Here is an 8,034-nt window from a genome sequence, read left to right as displayed (position 1 = left end):
CCACTTGAAAAAACTGAGATTTTTAACCCTGTGGACACTAGACTTCAACGCCACACCCACCTAACAGCTATGTCAGGCAGGCGGCAGCCGATCACCGTAGCACACCGGTCGAGTTCTTCAGAAGAGTAGGACTCAGTCGCAGTCAGCCACTCACCTACCCTGGATTCCTGGTCAAATAGGTGGGGCGGCTTCCTGACAAGTTGGAACATACTATTTCCAACGTGGGTAGCCGTCGCCCGGGCTGAGTAACACAGGAGCGGGTCCAACAGTCCAAAGGACATTTGTCCAACTACCAAACAGAACTTGCAGATTATCAATCAATCAATTGACCCAGCGGCAGGAGCAACTGCGCCCAGTCCAACGTAACAGTGCTGGCTTCTCATATCCGGTCTCATAAATCCAGATTGGACTCTTCTTTTCTTCCTGACCGAACATACCATACCACGGACAAAAATGTCTACCGGAATACGGCGGAGGACCGGAGCATCTAGAAACCAGGACGATGAGCTCAAAGCTTTCTCGGAGGAGGAGGAGGAGGAACTTGGACGACGGCCAGAGGTGACGATCATCAACAACTATGCGGTCGTTGTGGCGTACATCCGAATTGGCCTCAAGGGCATTGGGGGCCTGGCGCTTTTGTGGGCCCAGTCCAACGTAACAGTGCTGGCTTCTCATATCCGGTCTCATAAATCCAGATTGGACTCTTCTTTTCTTCCTGACAAGTTCTGCTTGCTTAACCGAACATACCATACCACGGACAGAAATGTCTACCGGAGTACGGCGGAGGACCGGAGCATCTAGAAACCAGCACGATAAGCTGGAGCTCCAAGGCGAGGAGCTCAAAGCTTTCTCGGAGGAGGAGGAGGAACTTCGACGACGGCCAGAGGTGACGATTATCAACAACTATGCGGTCGTTGTGGCGTACATCCGAATTGGCCTCAAGGGCATTGGGGCCCTAGCGCTTTTGTGGGCCACCGTCGTCCTCCTCGGCGGCTTCATCTCTGAGCTCAAGGGGGAAGATTTTAGGACTGTCACCATCATCGCGTTCCTGCAGGCAGCTGGGTTAGTGCTTCCTATTCTTTCTTCTTTTTTCAGTTATAAACTCGTATTCTCTATATATGTTGTTAACAGTGATACAATAGTGGCGAGATGTTAGTGCTTTGAACTACTTCTTAGTTTTTACACTAACAGAACAGGTTACTGTCATGGTTTCGTTACCAGGCGGTAAATTCGGTTACTGCCGGATAACCATGTATCTCGCTACTCCCCGGTATATGTATGTACCCAGCAAAAAAATTGACTATTTTGAAAAATTTAAATTTAAACGGTCTCCGTATCCAGAAATAAGGATGCCGGTCATCCTCCCGGCTCCTCACAGCTCGTGATCCCTGGCCTTTGGATCGGGTTGCTTGATCGAATCTGGACCGTCCGATCAAGCCTTCGGATGACTTGCGCCGTCGGATCAAAGAGGAGCCTTGTGGCAATGAATAGTTTCACCCCGTTCGTGCCACCGCTCGTAATTCCGACGCCCGCGGGGGCATTTTCGTCATTTCACGCACATGGGTATAAAAGTGGCGTCTCCTCTGGAGATGACCTAGCCGCCGCCTCCTCGCGCACTCCCGCACTCGCGCCCGCTCCTCCCTCATGCGCGCGACGAGGCCAGCGTGCTGTCGTCTCGTCTTCGGCCGCGCCCGCCTCCCTGCCCCGCCGCCGGCCACCGCCGCTGCTGCTCGCCCGGGTACCCGGCCCCTCCTCTCCTCCCCGCGCCGCCATCCATCCTACCTCTCTTCCCCGCCCCTCCCCTTCTCCACTGCAGCCGCCGCCGCGCCCCTCCCCTGCCTCCGCTCCCTACCGCGCCGTCGGGTCGTCTCCTCCTTCCCGCCCTCTCGGTCCTCAGCAGGACGAGCGCGGCTCGCCACCGCAGCTGCTCCTGCTCAAGGACGAGGTGATGAAGATAACCCCCGTGCAGAAGCAGACGCGCGCCGGCCAGCGCACCCGCTTCAAGGCCTTTGTCGTCGTCGGCGACAGCAACGGCCACGTCGGCCTCGGTGTCAAGTGCCCCGTGCAGAAGCAGACGCGCGCCGGCCAGCGCACCTGCTTCAAGGCCTTTGTCGTCGTCGGCGACAGCAACGGCCACGTCGGCCTCGGTGTCAAGTGCCCCGTGCAGAAGCAGACGCGCGCCGGCCAGCGCACCCGCTTCAAGGCCTTTCTCGTCGTCGGCCACAGCAACGGCCACGTCGGCCTCGCCGTCAAGTGCGCCAAGGGAGGCGGCCACGGCCATCCGCGACGCCATCATCCTCGCCAAGCTCTCCGTCGTGCCCGTCAGGAGGGGCTACTGGGGGAACAAGAACGGGCAGCCCCAGACCGTCCCATCGCCAGTACGGTTTGTGCCTCCCCTTCTTCCCCCTTATCCTCTCCCCATCGAGGAACCCAACCAAATCGAATTCAGGGGAGGAGAGGCAATCTATAGATAGATAGATGGAGTGGTGGAAGAACCCCCTAATCGAATCCTTCCTCTTTGCTTTGGTTAGAATTAGCTGCTGACTGCCTTTCTGTTGATTAGAATTAGGTGTCGTGGGGATGTTCCTATGGTTGGCTCTGTTCCGCTATTCCCGTGGTTGGCTCCATTCCTCTATTTCCTTCACTTCCCGCCATGGATTTCTTGTTCTTTCTGCGCGGGATTGGGTTCTGACCGGGTTTCTTTCCTCCCTCCTTCTGGTTCTTCTTCTTGCAGCGTGGAATCGGCAGCAAAGCGGAGGAATTTCAGGCGAAGGAAGGATTTGACCGGCAGCTCGGGTGCCCGCCCCCTGGGGGTCTGAAATCGTGGCCGCCCGCGTCCCCCAGAAGGTGCTGCAGTTCGCCGGCATCGATGATGTCTTCACTTCCTCTCGTGGATCCACCAAGGTATAAACTAACCCTGCCTATATCCATATTATGCGATGCTCTCGTCATTGGAACTTTACTGTCAGTACAAAATTGCTTGTATTATCTGTGCATAGTGTAGAATGTTCAGTTTAATTATGCTGAATCTTCTTATCTGTTTCCAAAGTGATTGCCTTGTGCAGCGTGAACTATTATAATTGCACTTGATGCAGTCTCATATATGGCAACTGATTAGTCTTGAAGTGATAATGTGTCTCTATCTACTTTATACTTCTACAATACAATACGAGAAATATGACAGTATGGAGTTCATTTAGAGTCTTGGCAGATCATATTCTAGATTATTGATCACTACATGGAATCCTATATGCAGTCATCAGTCTTGCGCACACGACGATGAGGTCTGAGCTTGGCATGATTACTCTCCACAAGACTTGCAAACGACCATAAATGTGTGCCCTCTCTATGTTAGGATGTAAATTTTGTGCGTAATGGTATTTTTAGGAGTATGCATTCTGTCACAAAAAAGTATAGTTATGAACCTGCTAGATTTAAATCAGAAGATGTCGTGCTGACTAAGAAATAAGCAGAAAATGCACATATTGTACTTCTCTTGACTATTGTTTCTTCCTCCGTTTTACCTTTCTGGGTATGTCCATTTTTCATTAGATAGTTTTCTGCACCGCATATGCGATAAATTCACAAATTTATAATTTTGATGTGCTGCTGAAGGTAGAGGGACAAAAATTCAAGATTCAAATGAGCAACTCAAATTCAGGATTTGAGTTACCAACGTAATGTCTACGACTAGCTGATGGTTCAAGAGTTCAAAGAAAGTCAAGCCTAATGGAATACTACACATGCCCATGCTGCTATATGCCAAGGTATCACTTCAGCAGTGTTATTAGTTTTCTGTCCTGATACATACATGAGCCTAGAGTAGAGGAAGCACACCCTCAGCAAGAACATTCCTGTCTCAACATATTAGAGCCCCAATTTTGAGGATTTTGCTAGAAGTTAAAACATTTACTACTGTCACAGCATACTAGATGCAACTTAGTGTGATGCCCTATGTTCCGCTTAGTTTCAGCAGCACCAGAGCAGTATTGAGATGATTGGAAGTTTCCTTCTCTTCACATCTATATTTTGTTACAGGTTAGAAGGTCTGAAAATCTAGGTATGCTAGCATTGACAATCTTGCAGCTCTTTTGAATTAGTCCCAAATCATAACAGAAAGCTTTCTGTCATGATAATATATATTTCCGGATACATACTGTGTGAACATATGTAAATGAATACACGGATCATCTAAATTTGCACACAAGCTTGAGACCATAGTATGGAACATGACTGAAATGCGCAAATGGCAATATTAAACACATGTCATTAATAACAGTTTGATTACATTGATAGTTTTCTTTCTTACATAATTCTCTACTTGAACATGTGTACCCAGCAGTCAGAAACAGAATCTACTCTTACAATATAATAAAAACTTCACTTTTGCTCTCCATTTCTTGGACCTGGGTTGAGATGACTCTAACTTGATGGTTGATATGCAGGGATGATAATTCTTGCGCGATTATGAAAAGTACCAATAGAGTGAGAACAAGATGGGGCCAAAGAGGCAACATATATGAGCATAGAAGGTAGCAGGATAAATGACATTTATGTACTGAAGAACAGTGGCTGAGTAAGTCTCATCATCCTAGAAGACTAAATAATGACATGTTTACTTCAGTTAAGCTTGACTGGAGAATAAAATGCTTTCCTTGTTATGTTCTTTATTACTTCACTCTCAGTAATTCCTTGTCTGTAACTGTTGTTTCTTCAGTTGCATATCTCCGTGATCAGCTTAAGTAGTAGACATATGAGGGTTCCTATATTTTTCTTGGTAAGTCTACGTGTCTTGTAGTCCATCAAAAGAACGAAATGCACTGAATTAGTAGAGGCCTTCCTGTTTATACATTACATCTATGGTATTGATTATCTATGCTTTTATGCTCTGCCCATGGCCCGGTCATGTCGTTCTACCTTGGATGTGCAATATTTTCTGCTTGTGTAGGTTGCATTTTTTTAATCATTTTATCATTCAGCAGCTTGAGCTTCAGGTTTTTTTCCGAAAAGGGGGGCTTCCCCGGCCTCTGCATCAGAAAGATGCATACGGCCACATTAATAAATAAATAAAGTAGTTCAACAATGTCTTGCAAAGTGCTGCAACAAAGGATACTGGCTCACACAGAGCAAGCAAAATAACACAAGGCCCAAAAAGCCACAACCGGCTGGCATAGTGAAGAGAGATAGGTAAACTAAGCGCCTATTCTATTACATGACCGCCATCCAAACCGGTTGAAGAAATCCCGCGCTACCATCTCCCACCCGACAGATCCAGTAACCAAACGCGCCCTGGCCTCCGACGGAGTGAGTAACGACCGCGTACGGATTAGCGCAGTAGCCCGGAATAGAACCTGCAAAAAATGAATAGTTATTGTTCTGTTAAAAGCCAAGTCATTTCTGCAGTTTCAAATTGCCCATAACAACGCACATGCTCCCACATGAATTTGTCTAGCTGTTTTGGCCTCTATACCATCCAGCCACGTTCCAAACAACGACCTGATCGAATTTGTAGGAGTAATGTTAAAGGCAATCTGCACCGAGCGCCACAACACCCTCATCATCGGGCACTCAAAGAAAAGATGCTTGATAGTTTCATCCCGATCACAGAAACTAGACCTAGTAGATCATGTCCAGTTGCGCTTAATCAAATTATCTTTCGTTAGAACGACTTGTTTATGCACAAACCACATAAACACTTTGATTTTGAGAGGAACCTTAACTTTCTAAATGTGTTTGGAACTAGGAATTGCACTAGAATTGATGACATCAATGTACATCGACTTGACTGTGAATTCACCAGATTTAGTAAGCTTCCAACACAACTGATCAGGCTGATGAGTAAGCTGCACCTCCATTAGTCTACTCACCAGATGAATCCAAGCCTCCCACCGGTCACCCACAAGCACCCTCCTAAATTGGATATTAAGAGGAGCAGATTGCAGACTCGTTGCAACCAGAGCATCCCATCGCTGCACAATGCGATAAAGCGCCGGATACTGGAGTGCCAGTGGAGCATCACCTAGCCAGGTATCTTCCCAGAATTGAGTGTTATTGCCATCACCGACAACAAACTTTGTTCTGTTAAAGAAAGTAGCTTGACCTTCATTAACCCCTTACAGAAGGGCGAATCAGTGGGTCGAGCCATCACCTGCGACAAGGTTTTAGAGTACAGATACTTGTTATGAAGAATCTGCGCCCAAGTTGCCTCGGTCTCGGCAGATAACTTATAAAGCCACTTACTTAGAAGGCATATGTTCTTAACTTCAAGGTTCTCAACCCCAAGACCCCCTTGGTCTTTTGGTCGGCAGATGACATCCCATTTGGCTAGGAGGTACTTTCTCTTAGTTTCATCGCTCTGCCAGAAGAAACGAGACCGATAGAAGTCCAGTCTTTTCCTAACTCCAACTGGAACCTCAAAAAAGGATAAGAGAAACATAGGCAAACTCGTGAGCACCGAATTAATAAGAATCAATCGGCCTCCATACGACATAAGTTTGCCCTTCCAGCAGCTCAGTTTCTTCTCAAACCGATCCTCGATACACTTCCATTCACTGTTAGTTAACTTACGATGGTGAATGGGGATACCAAGGTAAGTGAAAGGAAGAATCCCCAAATCGCAACCAAACAGTTGCATGTAAGCATCTTGTTCCTCTTTGGCTCTACCAAAACAGAACAACTCGCTTTTATTGAAGTTGATCTTCAGACCGGACAATTGCTCAAATAGGCACAATACCAGCTTCATATTTCTCGCCTTAACCAAGTCGTGCTCCATAAAAATGATTGTATCATCGGCGTACTGCAGAATGGACACACCACCATCTACAAGATGAGGCACCAAGCCACCTACTTGTCCTGCCTCCTTTACCCTTCCTATCAAGATTGCCAACATATCAACAACAATGTTGAAGAGGATAGGAGACATTGGATCACCTTGCCTCAGGCCCTTGTGTGTCTGGAAATAATGACCTATATCGTCATTCACTTTAATTCCAACACTCCCTTTTTACGTGAAAGATTCAACTTGGTGCCTCCAAGCTTCATCAAAACCCTTCATACGTAAGGCTTGTTGTAGAAAGGGCCATTTGACTTTATCGTACGCCTTCTCGAAATCCACCTTAAAAACCACTCCATCTAGTTTTTTCGTGTGAATCTCATGGAGCGTTTCATGCAGGACCACCACCCCTTCAAGAATGTTCCTATCCCGCATGAAAGCAGATTGAGTAGGCTGCACCACAGTATGCGCAATCTGTGTGAGCCTATTTGTCCCGACCTTGGTAAAATTTTTGAAACTCACATTAAGAAGACAGATTGGCCGAAATTGCTCAATCCGCACTGCCTCTGTCTTCTTGGGAAGAAGTGTTATCGTCCCAAAATTCAGCTTAAAAAGGTGAAGCTGACCAGCGAAAAGATCATTGAACAAAGGCAATAGATCTCCTTTAATAATGTGCCAACATTTCTTGTAAAACTCGGCCGGGAAACCATCTGGGCCAGGAGCCTTATTATTCTTCATCTGGGAAATGGCCTCAAATACCTTTTTCTCAGAGAATGGAGCAATTAAGATATCATTCTCAACAGCTGTCAGTTGAGGCACATCCTCAATCCTAGACTCATCCAGCGACACCCCGTTCTCCTCTGGAGGTCCAAACAACTGCTTGTAATACTCAGTGATATACAACTTTAAATTTTCCTGACCCAAAATCGTTCCCTCATCTTGCTCAAGCTGAAAGATTCTCTTCTTTCTATGGTTGTCATTAGCAATCATGTGAAAAAATTGTGTGTTCGCGTCCCCCTGGACGACCCGTCGGACCTTGGCCCGAAGCGCCCACTTTAATTCTTCCTCACGAAGTAGCTCTTTCAGCCTCCTTTCCGCATCGAGCTTCGCCTGCAGCTCCGAGGTTGGCAGGATCATGTTCTCAGCTTTTACATCCAGGGACTGAATAAGCGAAAGGAGCTGTTCCTTCTCAATCTTATAAACCCCACTAAGATGTTTCGCCCACCCTCGTAGGAAGCTTCTCAAGTGCCTAATTTTATTCT

The 8,034-nt window shown here is 47.0% G+C and overlaps 1 long non-coding RNA gene across 1 annotated transcript; it reads left to right on the top strand.

Annotated features, from left to right (window-relative positions):
* Positions 1-2,544: 2,544 nt before the first annotated feature.
* LOC119368827 lies at positions 2,545-4,752 on the top strand. The gene is made up of 4 exons (XR_005176746.1): positions 2,545-2,617; positions 2,735-2,904; positions 3,616-3,767; positions 4,446-4,752. It is a non-coding gene; the product is annotated as an uncharacterized LOC119368827 (long non-coding RNA).
* The last annotated feature ends 3,282 nt before the right edge of the window (positions 4,753-8,034 follow it).

This window comes from Triticum dicoccoides, chromosome 2B (assembly GCF_002162155.2).
Source record: "Triticum dicoccoides isolate Atlit2015 ecotype Zavitan chromosome 2B, WEW_v2.0, whole genome shotgun sequence".
Taxonomy (NCBI): domain Eukaryota; kingdom Viridiplantae; phylum Streptophyta; class Magnoliopsida; order Poales; family Poaceae; genus Triticum; species Triticum dicoccoides.
The sequence above is the reverse complement of the archived record's forward strand: the minus strand, read 5'-3'. Positions and strand labels throughout refer to the sequence as shown.